This window comes from Echinops telfairi, unplaced genomic scaffold (assembly GCF_000313985.2).
Source record: "Echinops telfairi isolate 266 unplaced genomic scaffold, ASM31398v2 ScPeMD7_9;HRSCAF=40, whole genome shotgun sequence".
Taxonomy (NCBI): Eukaryota; Metazoa; Chordata; class Mammalia; order Afrosoricida; family Tenrecidae; genus Echinops; species Echinops telfairi.
The window spans coordinates 41,434,443-41,456,301 of NW_022103906.1; positions in this window are offsets into that span (position 1 = coordinate 41,434,443).

Genomic DNA, 21,859 nt, shown 5'->3' on the forward strand with positions numbered 1-21,859 from the left:
TTAAGTGGAGAGAAAATGTTTTGAGAATGATGTACAAATGCGCTTTACACAACTGATGTGTGTATGGATTGCGATAACAGTTGTATGAGCCCTAATAAAATGTTTTTTTTTAAAAAAAAAGATGTTCCAGCCCAAAGTTTAGCACAGAGTGCTTAAGGAATTGTTATATATGACTGTGAAACCACTAACAATAAAAATAAACAAATAGGAATATCAAAGTGGGAACAATATCCACACACAAAAGAAAAAATGGATTCCTGAGATACCTTTTTTGCTAGGTCCAAAATTTTGAAATTATTATAAAATATCATGAGAATAGAGATATTTCCTTCTTTCCTATTTTTATAACTGTAATTAGCAGTCCTTGATGATATACAAAGAGTTCTTTCATAACCCTATAGTTAATTAGTACTTTAACTGGATTAAACTGTAAGAAATAGAATCATCAAATAAAGTGATACTTTCTCAAATCAAAATTCTTTCAACAAGTGTAGACAATGCATGCTGTAATACTAGTCCAAAGAATATAAATTGATGCTATAATTTTAAAAGAAAGATGGAGGAAGAAATTCTATGCCAAAATAAATGTGACAACAATGTTCAATCAATTTGTTGACCCTAATAATTCTTAGATTTTTTATTGCAAATAGGTCCGGTGAATTCTCAGGCAGACATAACAGAGGCCAGGGAATCTTTTCTGTGGAGAACACCCTTGGGAACTCAGGGACTAAACACCAATGGGCCAAGGGCAAGATTGAGTTTAATCAAGATAACCTTCACAAATATATTTCAGGTTCAAAAATCAGTGATACAAGTCAGGATAGATGAGACATGACAACAATTGACACAGAACAAAGAAAAGAAGAGTTTCCATTGGGCACATGATGTTAACAATCATATATTTTATACAAATGTTAGAAATAGAAACTATGCAATTTTCAACCAAATTCATTTTTCAGCAGAGCATACATCAAACGAGGTATAAGCTACATCACATGAATTAGGTTTGCGTGACCCGATGAGAAACTGGGATAACACAAAGATGTTAGAAGAAGGGAATCAGAATTTATCAGCCCCTAGAACCTTTTATCACTAGAGAGAGTTCTATTTTTAAAAGCCTCACACTTGAGCCCTTATGAACAAGATACGAGTAGTTAATGTGTAAGGGGGCTGCCAAAGGATTTTTTTTAATGTAATTAAAAGATAATATATTTTACACAAATTTGTTGAAGTTGCCATGCATTTCAGGCTTATCCTATAGAAAATTATATTAAGGTTGCTCTTGGGAGGTAAGACTAAGCCATACAGGAAAAAGAAGGCATATTGTAGATTCTATTATAAGGAGGAACTTCTGAGCAATTGAAAAATAGAATGTTTTAGGAAGAGCTTGCTTTTCTCCTTGGAAAGATTCAAGTCTGGATAAGCACCTAACAAGAACACTCTTACAAGAATATCATTCTGCAGGGAAAGAATATCACTAGACAGAGAATGATTAATTTAGATCACTGGTTCAACTTCTTTTGCAGCAAAATTCTGTTTTCCAGTGGAAGTTTAAAATCCAAACCTTATGTTCAAAACTATCATAGAGAAAGTAGTTGGCAACCCTTTTGGTTCTTTGACATACTCTAGGATTCTCCAGAGGCATACTTTTAAATCAATGGGTCTAGACTGGAGTTCCGGTGAAGCCCTTTCACTAAGATGCTTCAATGCTTGTGTCTTAAAGTGGGCATGGGAAGAAAACAGCAAGAAAGTACCACCAGTTGTCAATGTGTTGATACTGATTCATGCAGATCCCATATGTGATGGAGCAGAACTGTGTTCCTTGGTTGTTGTTATTTTTAAATTGTATTTGTGAATAGAGTGAAGGCTTATGGATCATCAGTTGTACATTCAATGGTTCATCCACATTTTGTTTCAGCTAATTAACTGCAGTCCCCTTGATGTCTCATCCCTTATCCTATCTCCTCCACACGTCCCGTTTTCTATCCCCCCTTGAATTTTTTCCTTGAATCATTGCTGATAATGTCAGGGGTGTGCCCCTTCAGACCTGAAGGGAGACTAAGGGCCCAGTCATCAGGGTCCAGAGATGTTTCATCAGCTCTTTTTTCAGAGGTAGATCACCGGGTCTTTCTGGATGGAATTGAAACTTCACCTTTGCAGTTGGCTGTTCAGTTCATCAGCACCACCTCCAGTAAACAGGTAGATGGATTCAATGAAACTATTAATTAGAGAACGCCTTTTTTAAAAACAAAATTAGGGATCTTGATCAATATGGATAAAGCATTTTTCTCTCTTTAAAAGACTATCATACACACACAGTCCATAGTGAAGAAGTCAACTTGGAGAAATGTTTCTTCCCCTTCCAATCATAAAATGAACTCTTTGATCTTTAACTGACGGGTTGTCTGGGATTCTGGCAGTTTTGATATTTCAATGGACGCTCGTGTTCTCAAAGTATTGAAAGGGTTAACATTCATGTAAAGTAATGAAACACGGTGATCACCTCAGAAGTGTTCTCTTTGTTATCATTCCGTTCTACATTCCTTAAATAGCTAGATTTTTATAGTAAACATGCATTCATTACTTTTTGACATAAGAAAAAGTAAATAAATATGAGCTGATGTGCAAATGAGCATTCTAATAATTTACTTTTCATTTTATGTGTCAGAAAGTAAACGGTGTATATTTTCAATATGTGCATATATTACAAGATGGTGTCAAGGTTCCTCATTCTGTGTTCCTATTGCTGTTACTTAGTTCTTAGGTTGCTTGATTTTTTCTACCAGAGATTACTGCTCGAGGCAGTTTAAATGCAAAAACTGAAGATCCCCTAAGTTTATACCATTCCATTTCTCTGGTGCTTAAAAAGTTACAAAGACTCTCTATGTGTTCAATACTACTTCAGATAGCTCACGATAAAGCGTGAGAAGAACCGAGAAGGAAAGAGTGACTTATTAGGCAGCTACTGGAATATACAGAACCAAGCTCCTCCCCAAATACCTCACAAGCAGCATAGGGAAAAAAGGACAGTGTTCCTACTTTGGAATCCCAGGAGGTACAAAGGACTAGGACTCAAGTGCTAATGGGAAAGTAGGAAGTGCAAGTTCGACCTGAGGCACTTAGAAAGAAAGGTGCGATGATCTTCCTCTGGAACATCAGCCATTGAAAACCCTACTGAAAACGAGGGGTCTCAATGGGTTGAAGTAGACTCAGCGCTAATTGATGATTCCCGTTTGGCAGATCAGGGAATTGGGGTTTCTTGGCACACAAAGATAAAGTGATGTGTTCCGGCTGCATAGCTCATAAAAGATGAGAATGTGCATACAATTTTCACCATTATAGACTTTTGAAAAAAATGAACAACAGGAGAAACAGTTCTCAAAAAACATTAAATTTTAACAAGCCAATTAAATTCCATCTTGAACAAAATAGAAATCTAAATGAGCTACACTTAAATCCATCACAATTAAATTCCATCTTGAACAAAATAGAAATCTAAAAGAGCTAAAACACAAGGGAAAAGAACCCAAAAGCAACACAGAAAAACAATAGGAAGCCAGTCTTTAATAAGCCAACATAGAACAGACATTTAAATGTGGGCGAACTGACAAGTCCCAAAGAGAGATCTCTCCCCCGCACAAGGAAGGGCCTTGAAGCAGTTTCTGTGATCAAAACCATCACCAAGCAAAGGAGACCAGAACGAGAAAGTCAACAGACACATAACACCAGGGCAGCTCCCCTTTCTTTCACACAATGCTGAGCCAAAGAAATAAACAGAGGCTCAAATGTAAATTCAAACCCGGAAGAAGAACAAGAAGGAATACAGTTTATCAGTGGAATCCAAGATTAAAAGGTATAAGATTTTCTAAATACTAATTAGAAATTGCATATTGGTGTGAAATCTTTTCAAAGCAGGAATGGATTAAAAGGAAATTCTGGCTGCTAGGTTAAAAAATGTGGGGAGCATAGATTAGTTTAAGGATTGGGAATGACTCCCTGTTTTACATAGCGAATCACTGGGAAAGGCTAAACCTCAAACTGAAACTCACCTCCAGTTGGCTGTTTACAGCCTAAGATTTTAAGTCAAGCAACCAACTAACCACCACAAACCATTAATAATATGAGTACCTTCATAATGAAAAGTTTTAGCGCTATAGCTAGAACTGAAAACAGATTTGCTTCTATTAAAAATGTTGCCTTGAGCCTGAACATGCCTCTAGCCATGTTCCCACTTCACTAGCTAACGTGCTGTATAGTGAGCAATCAAGTGTCTTTCCTCATATGTAAAGACATGGGGCTCAAGGGTTCACTTTTGGCTGCTCACCCGACAGGTCCGCAGTTTGAAATTGCTACCGGAGCTGCTCCGTGGGAGAAAAGACAGGGCTTTCTGTTCCGGTAAAGAGTTAAAATCTCAGAGATCCACATGGCCAATTTCCGGTAAAGAGTTAAAATCTCAGAGATTCACATGGCCAATTTCCGGTAAAGAGTTAAAATCTCAGAGATTCACATGGCCAATTTCTGGTAAAGAGTTAAAATCTTAGAGATTCACATGGCCAATTTCCGGTAGAGGGTTAAAATCTCAGAGATTCACATGGCCAATTTTATCCTGTTCTACAGGGCTGCTATGAGTCAGAATCGACTCACAGCTGTGAGTTTGGCTTTGTTTTTTTATTTCAAAATCCAAGTTTTACAATTTGCTGTCATTATGACCTATAGCAAAATATTTAACTTCCTTAATTGTAAAGATATTAGTTTATTTTTAAAAAGGAAGTATAATAATGCTATTCACTTTATGTATACTTACAGGATAAATAAAATGATGGGATATCTTACATATGGTAATTAAATGTAAAGTCCATTCTGTCCTTTAATGTTAAGAAAGCCAAAATTAGCATTTTTCCCTAATGACAGAGTATAAAAATGGAAGAATACCCATTCTTAAACCAGAGAAGACCATCACTTATCAAGTAGCTGGCCACTCTACACAAAGTATGTCTTACTATAAAAGGATCCAATAGGTTCCATGTTTTGCCAAGAGCAATTCATAGTCACATAACTTGAATAAAATGCTTTTTTTATCCATTTAATTCTTTCCAGCAAGGCTATTGTTTAAAAGAAGTAATTTCTCAATATTGGCCTTTCCGGTATAATGGAATTTTATTAATATGTAGACGGTGCTCTTAGCTGTCTGGACCAATCCAGCCACTATGAAAATGCTTTTCTGAATACTAATGATGCTTTTATATGTCACCCAAGGCATATAGAAAATTGCCTCTTAAAGTATACAGTGCCCTTTCAAACACACATCCATTCTAGTCAGTGTACTTCCTCTTATTCTTCCTCTTTTTTTTAAATGCCTTTTTCATATTATCTACTTTAATTCATTTGTTTTCCTTCAGGAATCAGACTTGATGCTTTGCTTAATTCCCTAAGTTTAAACCCCTCTTTGTAATCCACCTCCTCCTCATTTTTCTCAGCACGTTTCCTGGTCCCTAGTTGAGTCCCCTCCTACATCACCTCTTGTTAGCTTCTTTCTATAACACTATGACAGGAGTTAATACTGTTATAACGTTTACATTTGTTTCTCTCTGAAATCAAGCCTCGCGAGGGCAGAGACCATGTCTTCTCTCTTTTCCCAGCAGTTAGCTAGCCCAGGGCCTGACACATAGCACTTTGTCCAATACAGGGTAATAGTTACCATTTATACTTCTACATTTGACCAATAGCCTGGCCTCTTCATTGCCCTAATATGCCACTGATGGCTATCGATGTTCCCTCTCTAAACCCAACCCCACCCCACATGGCCAAATCAAAAAACAAACCCACTGCCATCAAGCCAATTGCAACAGATAACAATCCTCCACAGGGATTCTGAAGCTATAAATATCCTCCTACTTCTCCCTCGGAGCTACTTTGTGTGTTTGCACTGCCTTCCTGTGACTGGCATAATGGTTATGTGTTAGACTGTGATCTTTGAGGTCAGCAGTTCAAAACCACCACCTGCTCCAAGGGAGAATGATGGGTCTTTCTACTGCAGTAGAGTTACAGTCTTGGAAACTCACAGAGCAATTCTACCTTGTCCTATCAGGTCACCATGACTCAGCATCGGCTGGATGATGGTGAGTTTGGTTGTTGGGTTTCCTGTGATTACACAACAGCACCATGTGGTCTCCTTCCTTACATAACAGTCGCAGGAAAAGTTCCTCCAAGAGAGTTAAATCTCTTCCTCAACGTTTCTCGTGGTCTCAAGGGTCCTGCTCCCTTTTCAACCCCATGGTACTCAATGGCAATAGTACATCTTTAATTTTATTGGCTGATAGGATGGGTTAGATATTTCAGCTCCCTAATAAAATTTTAAGGAGCCCTGGTGGCACAGTGGTTATGCATTAGGCTGCTAACCTCAAGGTCAGCAGTTTGAAATCACTGAGGGAGCCAGTTCTGAGGGAGAAAGACGACTTTATACTTCCTTAACGAGTTACAATCTCAGGAACCAATGGGGCAGTTATAGCCTGTCCTAGAGGGTCTCCATGAGACAGAATTGATTCAATGGCAGGGAGTTTGTTCATCTGTCTGTTTGAATAATAATTACAGTTACAATAAAACAGAGCTATACATAATAATTGTCTAACAAGCCCCTACTTGAAAATAGATGAGTTGCTTAAGTGACCCAAAGTTGCCTAGCTCTAACGATGTTTTAGCACATGTGATTTCTGGATTGCCTGTGTTTTTCATAAAAAAAGGTGAATTAGATCATTTCTGTACAGGCCTACAGCCTCCTGGATATAGAGATAACACTCTTTGCCTTTTTTCCCCTTCTCCACAATTGTATAAAAAAATTATTACCATCACATCAACTCGAACTTACGGCAATAACACATCCATGTGTTATGAATAGAACTGCTTCATAAGACTTTCTTGGTTGTCTTCTATAGAAAGGACCCCTCCTGACACTATTGGATAAGGGTCGGATTGCTAACCACAAGATTGGAGGTTCCAATCTACCAGCCACTCCATGGAAGAAAGATGAGGCAATCTGCTTTCATGGACATTTTTGTCAGAAACCCTATGTAGGATTACCATGAGTCAGAATTGACCTGATGACAATGAGCTTTGGTTTGGGTGGAATATTTAGATAAGTCAATCCTTGACTTTGCTTGTGGGTTAAAACTGCCAGTATTTATACTAGCAGTCAAGATTTCATAAGAATTTAATACAATGTATTTCAATTGATAATCACATAGAAATTAGCTAAACAATTATCCTGCATACACAGATAAATTAGTTTCTTAGTAACTGCTCTAATAAAATGAGAAAGAAAACAAACACCAAAATATAGTCAATCTAATATCCAGCATTATTTCATTTCTTAAATATCTCCATAAGAAACGTACTTACTTTCTAATTTACTCCATACATGAACACATTACTAACCATATAGGTACTCCCTTTTTAGAAGAGGAAAGAAATTAACAAGTCAAATCAATAGACCAATGTTTCATCATAATTTTTTACTATTTGTGTGATTCAAGGTAAGTCTTAATACTTTTGGACCCTCTGTTTCCTAGTCTGAAAAATTAGATCGTCATGTGCTCAATGTTCAACAGCTCTTGCTATCTCTGGGAAAGTTGTAAAAATAAAAATAAGATTATGTATATAAGATAAAAGAACTGCCAAATTTCTACTATATGTACTTTGTTTCTTTTAGTGAGTCTGTCCTTAAAAATCTGGTACTAGAGGAGATCCTCTTAACGAAAAGGTTGGAGGATGAAATCTACCCACAAGCACCTTGGAGAAAAAGGCCCAGTGATCAGCTTCCCAAACAACCAGCCATTGAAAACTCTGTGAGGCACAGGTCTACTCTGCCACACGTGGGGTTTCCACGCGTTTCACAATTTATTTGACAGCAACCAGTTCACTGGCTTCTGTCATCCCATCTAAAGTTTCACTGGAATCCTCAAAAGAGTGAGTAAAGAAAATGTACTTTGAGTTGGGATTATCATTTATATTACACCAATTTAAAGGCTGTCGAGAAATAGAAGTCCAAATCATAGTGACCCTGTAAGACAGAGTAGAACTGGCCCTGTGGGTTTCCGAGACTGGAACCCTTAATGCCTCATCTCTCCCCTGCAGAGTGGCTGGTGGCACCCAACTGGTGGCCTTGAGGTTAGTAGGCCAAAGCATAACCCAGTCCACCACCAGGGTTCCCCCTTGGTATTGTTAGCTGCTGTCAGACTGACGCACGGTGACCCCACAAGAGCAGAGGAGAACAGCTCCATTGGATTCTTAAGGCGATGGCCTTGGTAAGGGGTCATCAGGCTCTTACCCAAACAGCTTCGGTCCAGCAGTTAAGGGCTCGACCATGTGCGCCACTGAGGGACTCTGGCTTGGCAACAGGGGGGTAAAAACGCTTCAGCAAGCAAATAAAGATGAGTACAAGAATAATAAGAGTACACTTTTGAAAACAGGTGTAGAACACATTCTATCCAGATGTTACAGGAATCGTGGGCTGTCCTTCCAAATATGGACGCAAGGAAGCAGGGATGTTGAAGATTCTGGTTCCTAAAATTACCTGGTATTTAACTCTACTGGTAGGGATGAGGTAATTTAACAGAGATGTCAATGACAAGTTTTACTCTTAAGGAGTGCTGGTGGCACAGTGATTATGTGCTGGGCCTCAAGCCTCGAGGTCAGCAGTTCAAAACCACCAGCCATTTCTCAGGAGAAAGATGGGGTTTCCTACTTTTGTTAAGGATTACAGTCTTGGAAACTCAAAGGGGCAATTCTGCCCTGTCTTATAGGGTCACTGTGAGCCAGTATTGACTCCATGACAGTGAGTTTGGTATTGAGACCTTGGAATTTCATGTTTGACGCTCTTACTTCAAATAGTCCAAATTCAGTGAATGATATTCCAACTCCTTTAATCACCCTAGGTATATACTGAACTCTTGTAATGTAGTCAGATTTTTCATTATGGAAGGCACTGGTTCTCAAAATATCATTGGAGTTGTTTCAAAGAAACTGCATTTTAGAACCTAACAGAAATAACCTTCATGCTGTATTCCTTCCTCCCATCCGACTCTGCCCACCGCCTGCACTTCCTTCCCCCTTTGTACCCTTTCTATCCTCCCCCAGAAGTTGTAAGAACCCAAACCTCCACATTTATTACGTTAACATGAATGAAACCATTTCTGCTCATTCTATAATAAAAATAATATTTTCAATATTTTCAATTAATGTATCTCCAGCTGTTTTGAGAGTATTTGTTGGTCTTTACATATTTTACACTGGAAAATTAATCTATTGTTAAGCACAATCTCTGCTACGATGTGCAAGAGGCTTACCCTGGCTTCTTTTGTATCTTGATGTTCTGCGGCTTGTTCTTACGGTTCAGTTCCTTCCCGTTTTTGAACCACTTGAATCGGAGAGAGGAGTATTCAGAACTGGTTTCACATCGAAGCACTAGCTTAGAGCCCGCAGCGGACTCCTGACTTCTCATCTCTTTCAATCGGGGAGGCAAGGCTAACGGAGAAAAGGTAAGGTGGGGGGAGACAAAAACACAAACACCGGTCATTTGACAATCTTTCAAAGGAAAGCATACTAACTTCAAGTGAGCCTGATCAAGACTCCATTCTCAATGGTTCCACTAACCCAGAGGGTGGAGGAGGGGGTGTCAGCCAATATGAATCACCGCTTTGAGAAAAATAAAATTCCCAAGGAAAATAAATTCAAGGAGAAAAAAGAGAGAAAACCTAGTTTAGAAATTAAAGTGTCATTACAAGCAAATTATTGTAGTTATTTTTTTTCAGTCTTTTGCATCCCATTTCAAATTCTGAACACTGGTGACTTCAGGAACCAAGAGCTTATGATAAAGGGGAATATATAGCCTGGGCATTAAGAAAAATCACATTAGCATCTAAGATCACAACTTATCTTCACAGTATTATGAATAGGTATAGCAAATATCATACCCGCTTTGAAATAGAAATTATATATCTATATACATATATATCTATCTATGTATATGAAAGCACCTGACTTTTCCAAGGAAACACCGTTTGTGGAGAGTCAGAGTGACTCTGGACTCATTTCACAATTCTATCTTCAGACGGGCCCCTTCACCCACCCAAGAAAATTGGGATAACTCATAAATGAGTCACAATGGACCCTTTCTTCAAGATGGAAGTTCTGTGGTACCATTCTTCTGTTCCTGGGCCTACGACTGCCGTCACACACACCATGAATGGACATTCCAGATGGCCACCACACCAAGGCCTAATTGACAATTTAATTCACTTTCGCTGTTCTACATTTTCTCGACACACTGGGTCATCTAAATTGTGCACCGACAGATAGAGCATTTAATATTAAGCTAGGCTCTTAGTACCTCCTGAGAATGTATGGATGAAATATTGCAAGATCTGAAGTTGGCTTCACAATGATGATGGCAGCTGGGCGAGGACCGTTACAACGCTGGACAGGTTTCCCACGGTGTTGAAAGGTGTGGAAGTTGAGCAATAGCAAGGCACCGTGCTTTTGTTGTATAATTCTCTATCGTATGATGGATTTTTCTTGGAATAAGTGTTCCAAAAATAAATGTACACATTAAGGATTTTCTTCAGCACCCAAAATGTCTTTTAATAATTTATATCACAGGACCCGAGATCGCAATAACTCTCGGTTACTACTGCATCTCAGAAAAATCCATTGTCCAGTGGCTTTCTGCCCCAGTTCCAGAGTTAATAGGAAAGGCTCAGAAAACTCGCCTGAGACTCCCCTTGCGGATCCAGTGCCTAGTTACTCACAGGCTAAGGTAAGCCCACTCCAAGGACAGCAAGCAGAGCCACTCTAGACATGAACAGGAAATGCAGCACCTTTCCTATACGAGGTCCGTGTGTTTTCCTTAAACTAAACCCTTACCAAGTAAATCATGGAACTGTCAGCTATGAGCATCTGAAAGTTCCAATAAATTACAGCCAAAACCACTTGAACGTTGTGATTTCTTAGCAGCGCTCCTACAATGACACGTCCTCCAATTTTGTTTGTTCGGGGGTTGGGAGAGGAGGTGGGGAAGCAGGCACTCGATGTGGGTGAACACACTGGCACTTTGGAAAACTTAATTCAGCTGTCCTTAGCCCTGGATACCTGATGATTCTGACAGATTCTTTTTCTTGACAACTTGAAAATAATACTTAGGCTCCCTGAACAGCTTTTGTAGAGACCTCTTTGTAAAGAATTGAAGGCTTTAGGAAGCAAAATAAACACTCATCTATCTGGAATGGTCTATACATTGCTATTAACTCTTCAAGATCATTTTCAGTTTTGCAAGTTTGGCAAAGAGCTTTAAAGAAACAAATCTGATGGTGCTAAATGGTACCCAAGGAATCTATTAAAAAAGAATTGCCTCATTATTTTATGTAAAGACTAAAAAAAAAACCCTCCTTGAATTCTTAGTTTGTTTTCACTGAATTTTACATTTAACTTGGAAGGCAACCTAAATTATTGCCTGTCAGCAAAATACCTTAAACACAATTTCAGATAGCCCTAACTTTTGATAAGAGCCAGGTTCATTCATCCATCATACAAATTTGTTTAGCAATATAGTCTGGATGTCAGTCTACTAGATTTGGTTTAGTGTCCTTTTTGCCTGTTAGTTGATTACAGCACCATAAGTGGATGGCTTTAACAAACAGCAAAGTGCTTTCCCACACTTTAGGAGAACAGAAGTCGCAATTCAGGGCTATGGCTCTAAGGGAAGAGCTTGCTCTTGTCCTTGACTCTTCTGCTTGTAGCTTGGCATCTCTCTTCCCCTATTTTTGCTTCCTAGCTGGCTTGTTCAATTTCTTTCGATTTCAAAAGACAATGACTCGTGATACATCCTACACCCTTATCTTGGCTCATTAATATAACAAAGACAACAAGATTATAACCACAGACATGTGACTGTTGCCAGGTGCCATCAAATCACTTACAATTCACAGCAAAGCACAGATATCAGTATGTAAAACACATTTTAGGGAGGCAAAATTCAAGTCACAATACCTCTCCTCTCACTTATTGATTCATTCAGTAAGAACCTTGACTCCAAACATAGGGCAGCAACTGGACAGATTCAAATTGAGGTCTATGCTATGTAACAAGTAGTCGCAGTTTCAACTTGCCAATGTCGTAAATGATAAGAGTGAAGCTGATGTGAGATAAAAAGCAGTTTAAGGAGACATGTCAAATATATACTATGTAATTGGATGGTGCCTTCAGGATCAAAGAATAAAAGCTACAAAGGAATTATTGGAGTCATTGAAAAAAATCAGACTAATGATATTACATGAAAAAAAGAAATTCTCCAAGTGTGATCCTGTCATCGTATGTGGGAATGGCTTGATCCTTTGGCAATGACTGCTGTGACATTCAGTGGTGACGTGCCATGACAGCGTCAATCTAAATTTCAGATGAGATGTCCAATAAAAAATGCCTGTGTGTGTATAGAGAAAACAACAAAGAGCTCTGGTTTCTCTTTGTTTTGCTTGCCTTCCCTCCTATCTTCTTTGCCATTAAATAAGATGCTTTAACATTCATTCAGTACATATAAAGTACTGATTAGGATTGCAATCACAGAAGAAACCCTTGGAATATTCAAATGATAACTTACAAATATCTCCTATTTCTATTAAGTGGAACTACACTGAAATCCTTCATGGTTCAACCTGCTAACCATAATCTTATGACTCCACTCCATTGGATCCTTTGATGAGAGCGCACCAACTGCCGCCCCACAGATCAACCTCTATTCCGAGAGGTGATCCAGCCTAAGAGGCGATCTGTGGTGTGATGAGTCAGGGACATACTGATACAAAGTCCTTCTTTGCTCAAAGAACCCATTCCTGAAGGTGGCACTGTATATGATCATTCATTGCTCTTTGAGGTTCATTTATATCTCTATCGACTCCACTGAATTTCTCATCTCGCACAGCTGTAAGCCCATGGGATGTGGCAAAGCTCCCAATTCCTATCTGGCATTCCTTTCCCGCTGACTATCCTTCAGGAGAACCGACTAACATAGAAGGCTATTCTCGCTTTTCAGAGAACATCTCTTTTTAGGGGTGAATTTAAAATCTTCCATAGCAACAATGAAAAAGCAAATCTTAGCGGTATCACGAGAGCAAGACAGAAACAGCCTTGGTGTGTGGATACCTTTCCATTGGTGATACCGCGAAGAGCAGTATCATTCGAAGGCCCTTCCTCACGCCTGGCAGAGCCCAAATGCAAGCATCCAAGAGACTTGGCCAAAACATAAATTCTTCTTTGTCTGAAGAAATGTGAACTCATATTTGATCCTGCAGGGTTGGTGTACGCGGAGCTCCTAAGCAATGGTTGCTGGTGCAAACCCACCAGCCATTCCGTGGGGAAAATGAGTCAGCTGCTGCCATACAGAGTTAGTCTTTGAACCCATAGGGTAAGTAGGAGTCAGAAGCCACTTGATGGCAGTGGGCGAATAAATGACTCTTGAAGTTGGACAATATAGAGGAGGATTAGCTGGAGACAGCCACACACACAGGAAAACTGAGCTGGCTAAAAGCAAAGATGACCTTCTGCACATACTGATAAAGAACAAAGACTTTTATATGGATTATACCTCAATATGAACCCAAAAAATGCTCTCAAGTGGACCAATAAGCAACATTATGATAAAAAGACAAAATACTACATTACACTGTGTAGGATTGAATTCTGGGGAGAAGGAGGACGCTTTCTACTCCCACACAGAGTGACGTAAATTCACAGGGACTGTCCTACTCTGCCTTGCAGAGTTACAGTGAGTTGGAATCAACTTGATGACAGGGAATTTGTTTTCTTGTTTGCTTTTGGTTGTTTTTTGTTTTGGCTTGGCTTTTTTTTGGGGGGGCGGGGATTTAGTTTTACTTGGATCCACACTCAATTCCCATGGAAAGAGCAGTCAAGAAATCCAGACTGCCTGGACAAATGTGCTACCAATAGCCTCTGTAAAGATGTCCTTTTAAAGACTCGGGTTGTCCTGGACCAAGCCACGGGCTCTGCGCTGGCCTCCCATGCGTATGGAAGCCGGGCACAGAATACAGCAGAAGGACGACGAATCGAGGCCTGTGATTAAGGTGCAGGCAGAGAACAGTGAGAGCGCTGCCAGAGGAACAAACAGGTCTGCCCAGGTGGAAGTACAGCCAGAATGCTCCTTAGGAGTGAAGATGGCTGGACTTGTCTCACATATGCTGGACCCTCAAGGAGACAAAGTGACACAGTGGCCGCACCAATGAACTCGGCACAATAACAATGGTGAGGACAGTGCGGGGCCGGACCGGGCTTCCCTCTGTTCTACCTACAGGCTCTATGAGTCGGAGCAAATTCAAAGGCACCGAACAACAACAACACTTACTAATGGAATGCAGATATTTCTGACATATGGTTTGTTCCCATGAAATAATCTGAAACATTTCCTTGAAAAATAAAGTATCGCAATGATTGACGTTAGCCCCTCCCCCCCACCCACCCACACACACACCTAGGGTGACGAACAACAGAGACATAGGTGGAGGGAGATAGTGGATAATGTAAGATATGAAAATAATAATAATTTATCATTTATCAAGGGTTCACGAGAGGAGGAAGGTGGGGGAGGAAAAAAATGAAGAGCTGATACCAAGGGCTCAAGTAGAAAGAAAATGTTTTGAAAAGGACGATGGCAATATACGTACAGGTGTGCTTGACACAATGGATGTATGGCTTGGTATAAGAGCTGTAAGAGCCCCCGATAAAATGATTTTAAGAAAGAAAATATCTACTCCAGCTTTATGAAGTACTTTTTAATATTCAGGTATAAGTTAATAAGACCCAGGGTAGCTTTAAAATTGGGGTCATTTTAAACTTAGATTTTAGGACTGGGAAAAAACAGTTCCTTGACTTTTAATGCCTAAGGGTAACTGGTTTGTTAAGTTAAAAATCAGTTGAAGGGGGAAAAGGAAGCACTAAGCCAATGCTTCCATTGCAGGAGGCAATCTGAGACTCTGCCCTGCTTCCCTTTCTCTTGGTCTGCCCCATTTCATAATCCAGAATGACTTCTTGTACATTTGGACCTACTGAAAAATGTAGAGCAATATGTACATTGATTCCAGTATGTAAGTGAAGAATTTTGATAAAAGTGATTTTTAGTAAATCATTGCTCTCAATTACTGAGTGCAAAACAAATCTCTTAACAAAATCATCTTCTGTGCAGTTGTCTCTCAAATATATTTCGATGTCAAATTTACGCTGTACTGTTAAGAACAGGAAGCAAATTTTAGCCCGGGTCAGCTCTCGAGGTGGCCTGAGAGCATGTGCCACTAGATAAGTTGTTATTTCGGTTCTTTGAAGGATCAGACAATGCAAAGTTATCTCGTGCCATTACTCTCCGTGTTTGTGCAGTTAATCTGAAGAGCCTCAACACGCCGAGCAAATTAAACAGGAAGCCTGCAAAAGATTATCAAATGACAATGAGTTTTCAGGGGTGATCCCAGGAAGGGATCCCTGCACGCACCCCTTTCAAAAGCCTGCTGTCACACAGGTGCAGAAATCACAGTGAAAACAGACGTCATGCTGGTTAACGAGAGCCTCACATACATCCCTAGTCAGTGCTCGACCACCTACAGTCAATTGGGGGCTTGGGGTAAATAAATGATGGAGGAAAGTCCACACAACGTCTTGAGCTACTCATATTTCTCCCTTGCTACACTATCTCAAGGAGAAGGTTATAGCCATGCACAGAGCGAATAAAGTTTATACTTCGCCATCTGGTCTTCTCTTGAGCTGCACTCACAGAGCTGACTATAAAAGGGGAAAAGTATCTTATCAACTTCAAATGTAAAAATACAGCTGTGAAAGAGGCAGCAAATGCCAGTGGCGATGGTAAGAAGGCTCTTGGGTTTTTAATCTCCTGCTTTGGATGCGGGGTGTGATCTTGAGTTAAGTTTAGAATCGTCCCACAAGGTCACGGTGTGTTGCCACTTGGGTGATGCGGTATCTTTGTGGGGACACTGGCTCCCTTTGCTGGCTGAATCACCTTTGAGATGGTCTGTCCCTGACTCTGGTTCACTAGAGCATTCTGAGAGCTAAACTGGGAGCCCTGTTTGTCCCTGTGTGTTCTGTAAAGATATTTTGAGGATGAGTGAAGGCATGTGGAGCCTTCACTCGGGAGAAAGTGCTCTAAAACGGAACTCTTGATTATGAAACACTGTCGATCTGGCTCTACCTCAGTGGCAACACACTGCACCGAACCCGTGAGCACCAGGGGAATCGGCTTCAGAGCGGGGCTCTGATGGCTGGACCCTGAGTCTATCACACTGGCGATTCTGGAGTCAGCTCATTAGACAGTGCATGAAGGTGTGTAAGTGCTGCTGTGGTGGTGGTGGTCGATCCCCAACTCATAACGTCGATCCCCAACTCATGGCAACGTCATGCACAGCAGAACAAAACGCCGCCCAGGCCTGCATCATCCCCATGAGCAGCCATAGATCAGACCATTGTGACCCATAGGTGTTCAATGGCAATTTCCAATAAACTCCATTAGAGTAATAATAGGCAACTCTTACTCAGCACCTGCTCTGAGAACCTCCTGCTCATTCACTTTGTAAAGTTTTGTATTGATGCCTGGAGATATATGACTGCCATTACCTCCATTTTACAAATGGGCAAACAGAACAAGAAGTAACCTGCCTTTGGCCAGACAGCTGGCACACTTTAAAGCCAAGATCAGCACGTTCAACCCCCATGACTCTGGTCCTTATCCACTACTCAAAAAATGGAATTATCTGTTATGTTAGCAATAATTGTGTCATTCAATTGTGCAAAGGTGTAACTTATTGAAATATCAACTGTGACCGTAGTTCCCAGACACAATACAGATATGCCAGGTGGCATCATTTCTGTTCTTATTACGAATGCCAAAGACCGTGTGGGAGAGCAAGTACGATAATATAAAATTGCTGAAATTTCTGAGCTTCTTTGATGATTCCTGGGGCAATTGAACAAGGCAGAGCTCTTATAAATGGCACTAGACACTCAAAATAAGTTTGTTTTTAGTGAGCTGTACTTTTGTCTGCCAGATGACAAAATGCCACCAGGGAGGAGGCCACGGCAACTGTTTGCTGTGTTCTCTGAAATGTGACAATCCCCATGTGAGAACATAACACCGAAAGTGTCTCCACAGATGAATGCTGTTCTTTCAAGGTGCAAAGACAGCACAGCATGACAAAGAATACTGCGGTAGATCCCTGCACAGTTGCCTGCAGCTGAAAGGTAGTGTACAATGCGCCCATCTACTTAATGCTGTCACCACAGCTGCCCACAATTATAAGGGCATCTCACTCATGGACATAAATAAAGAAAATGCCCAGCAAGCATCATTTAAGGTCAGCCATGCAGAGATTAGAACTCAGAAAATTTACTTAATCCATGCATAGGTGGCAAATTTTCTTTAACCTGCATTTGTAAAATTAATCTTTATTGTTATAAAAAAGCAGCTCCCCCACCGCCCTTACTTCTGATGCACATTTTCCATATTTACCTCCAACGTGTCCGTTAAAAAGAGAAACTGACAACTCTCTAGTTACAGGAAATGGTATGTATTCACTTATCTTCGGATTGCCATGGAGGGTGTCTGTTTGCTTGAATTTATTAGGCGCAAATGGCTTATACTCAGCTATTGACCAAAAGGTTAGTGGTCCGGATCCACCAGTGCAGCCGTAGAGAATAGACCTTGTAATCTACCCATGTACGAGTCCAGCCCCAGAAGCCCGTGGACCGCACTTCTACCTCTTCACCCACAGGGCCTTCATGTGTCACAAGAAACTCATGGCAGTAGGCTCTTTAAAGGTGAACTGAACTGTGAAGAAAAAAGTGTAGCAGAGAATTTGGCTCCATAAGGGCTCTTGCTTATCATCCATATGGGAGTAAATGGCCCAGTCCTTCTCCCACAGAGCCACTGCAATGGTTCAAAGTCCTGCCTTTTCAATTAGCAGTGGAGCAATGAGCCATTGTGTCACCAAGGCTCCTTATATGAATGTCTTCACCACCACCCACACCCCCAAAAAAACCCCAAACTCAACCCATTGCTGTTGAGTCTATTTCAATGCATAACAACCCTAAAAGACAGAATCAGACTATCCCAGAGGTGTCCCATGCCTGTAATCTTTATGAAACCATAATACCACATCTTTGTCCCACAAAGCAGCGGTTGGATTTGAACCATTGACCTCTGAGCTTGCAGGCAAGTGCTTAGCTATTGTACCACCGGGGCTCCTTATATAGACAATAACACTAGAAATACCTTTATTTTTACTTAAAATTAAGTTTAAATAGAATATTTGCTAATAATTTAAAACCTGTGTATTAAAAACTACTGAATTCTGCACATAATATTGTGTACTTTTTCCTCCCATTTTTCTTATCCCTATTAACATATCCATTCCTAAGCCACCAGTTGTTCTGTGGGGGAAAGATGAGGCTTTCTACTCCCCTAACCAGTCGGAGTCTCAGAAACTCACAGGGGCAATTCTACCCTGCCCTATGAGTCAGATTCAGTTCAATGGCAGTGAAGTTTTTGTTTTGGTTTGGTCTTGAGAGTATCAGAATGGAGAGTGAGGGATCATGGGTTCTAGCTCTTGCTTGGCCAGGAGGGCTGAGAAATCATAGCATTACTTTGATCGCACTAACTCTGTATATATAAAAAAAGATAATACCTACCTTATCTATTTTACACAGATACTGTGTAACTCTAATGAAAAAATGGCAACAAAAGCACGTTGCATCTTTATAATAGTAGTTATCATTATTCAACTCCCTACATAAGCCAACTCAACTGCCATTTTCTATACATCCTTTAAAAGGCTAGAACGTATTCGGTTATGTAAATCCAGATGGCACAAAATCATCTGATTGGCACCTGAACAACTGCAGAAAGCTTTGGCCAGTAGGCTGGAAACTGTCAAGAAAGGTGACGGAAATGTCCAGAATAAAGGACAGCCGTGTGAAGAATAACCTGGCCATGAAAGCGTCCCACAGACTGAGGATGGAGAAGGAGGCCAAGCCAGGAAAGCAATAGGTTTGTAAAATCATGAAATGTTTCAGAGAGCAGAAAGCATTCTTTCAGAATAATATCCAACTACAATTCTTGTACAGGCACTGAAGCATTACGTTTCTGAAGACCAAAAAAAGGGGGTGGGGGTGGGGGAACAACGTTTTGCACAAGAAATATAATTTGGAAAATGTTTATTCTGGCAGGCTGTACAGGAAAATGACTCAGGAAGCAGCATATTAAGAGAAAGGCTCTGATTTTAGGGTCAGCCAGACTTGGGTTCCAATTCCCACTTTTCCATCTAAACCTCTGTGACTGGGTGATGTTGTTTACCTGCTGTGAGTCTCCACAGCCCCATCTGCAGGGTGGGTTTGCCTCATACATGGCAGAGAGAGCAAGAGAAACCAGATACTGTTGACACACAACTAGCCTTAAATCAAGACAAACCGTTACAGGGATCCTCAAACTTCTTAAATAGGGGGCCAGTTCACTGTCTCTCAGACCCGTTGGAGGGCTGGACTATAGTTTTAAAAAAACTATGAACAAATTCCTATGCGCACTGCACATATCTTATTTTAAAGTGAAAAAACAAACGTTGGTAAAAACACCCCGCGGGCGGGATAAGTGTTCTTGACGGGCCGCATGTGGCCTGCGGGCTGTAGTTTGAGGGAGCCTGGTAGAAAATTATAAATTCATAAGAAATTAGTTAAATTCAGGGATGGAATTGAACACATTATCAAAGGAAGTTACAATAGAGAGGGAGTCTGTTTAACATTTAAAATGTCCCGATTGGGGGATTGTTTAATATTGCCTTCAGAACATGCCACTTTCAGCATATGTGACTTATCTGAGTGGCATTTCATGTCTTACTACTACTTGGCCTGCTGTTCACGAAGCACTTTCATAAACTGTCTCATTTCAAGCAGTATTGAGTGTTCTTAAGAAATCTGGAGGGGGAAAAGGAGACTGTATTTTCATCAGCAGCATTGCACCAAATTAAATGTCTTAGGTTTCATCAGTAAACCAAGATGATGTAACGTAAGGGGAACTGGGTAAAGGGTGTATGGGGACACTCTCTTGCCCTTGCAATGCTTTTGCAAATGTTAAATTATTTACCATTAAAAGATGACTACGCGCAATTGATACATCTTTGGAACAGTAAGCTAAGTGTTCCTTTTCTGTGTTCCAATACAACAATAATTTCATTTGACAAAATGCATTTTACTTTACAGATCTTTTGTTCATCAGAGGTTGATGGGGCTCCTTAATGAGAGGGTCTCCTTTCCCCCCCCCAACAATGTTTAGTCCTGGTAACAAGCACAGTGCTCAGAATTATTTGTTGAAGGAAAAATGAGTTCACAAATAAGTTCACTTAATTTGTGCTCAAATGCACCATGTCAAGCAAACGATGTGCTCCTCTCTAATGTTCAGGACTTATATAAAAACAACTTGGATTTATCAAGGCCTCACTCCCACTCTTGCTCATATGATCATATTATATGTTCCAGTTCCCTCATTCTGAGCCCAACTTTTAAATTAGCGTATCTTATATTGAAAAGCACATCTTCTCGTGTCAAACGAGTGCCCAGTTATTTATAGGCATCTGGCTTCATTCTCTTAGATACTCCTCAATTTCTATTCACTCACCTCATTTTACTGAGGGCCTCTTACTTAGCTACCACTATGGACATGAAACCAGAGCCTTGTCTTCCTGGAACTTACATTCTGCTTGAGATTGTATGATGACGAGTTGGTGAGTTTATTAGCTAGTTATATTATGACTTGTGAAATAAATGCTCTACATCTATAATTATTACGTGCTAAAAACTGTTGAGGTAGCTCCATCTTTTCCACAGTCATTCCATAAAGCACTCTTTTCTCATTACATTAAGACTTTGAGAATTGACCACTCTATCTACATTCCAAAAGCCGACTGCCATCGAATCTATTTCAACTTACAACAACTCTAAAAGTCAAAATCAACTTTCATCCCACGAAGATTAATCAAAGGTGCCTGGTGGCACAGTGGTTAATTGAATGCTGGCTGTGGACGGAGAGGTTCCTGATTGGAAGCCAGCAGCGCTCTTGGGGAGATAGATGTTTCCACGGAGAGTCCAGCCTGGGAAAGCCTATGGGGCAGGGTCTTCTCTGTCCCAACGGCTGCAGAGGCAGCATGAACTGGATGGCAACAGGCGGGCTTAAAATATTAATCAGGTGAACACTGCTCAATTGATACGATATCATTTTCAAAGCAATTTTCCACACTAATAACGTGGAATCATTTTTCTTATAAAACAACTATCAGTTAGGTTTGTCCTGAATAATTATAAAAAATAATTATATAATGTTTACATCCCCAAAAGTGATATCCTCAACCTTTTGTATAGTATGTTACATTTACCACTTTAAAGGTATATATAAGTACAGTAGGGTAATATTTGAGTCATACTTTTTTCCTATGCTAATTCCATTATTTGTGCAATTATTGAAATTCTCTAAGCTTCATTTCTCTTGAATTTTAAAATGTACAGTCTAACAAAACCTATCTCCTGGAGTTGTTACAAAGATTAAACAAAGTAATCTTAGTAAATGCTTAGCAATCACAAGTGTTCAATAAATATTGGTACGAAGTCATGATCTTGACACTTAGTATACTTTGTACAACCTTAGTACACTTTGATTGCTGAGTGTTTATAAAGGTTTCTACTTTACTACGAAGTTTTTAAAGGAACTGCTTATGTAGATGGCAAGACTTCATCTTATACACTTTGGTCATATTGTCAG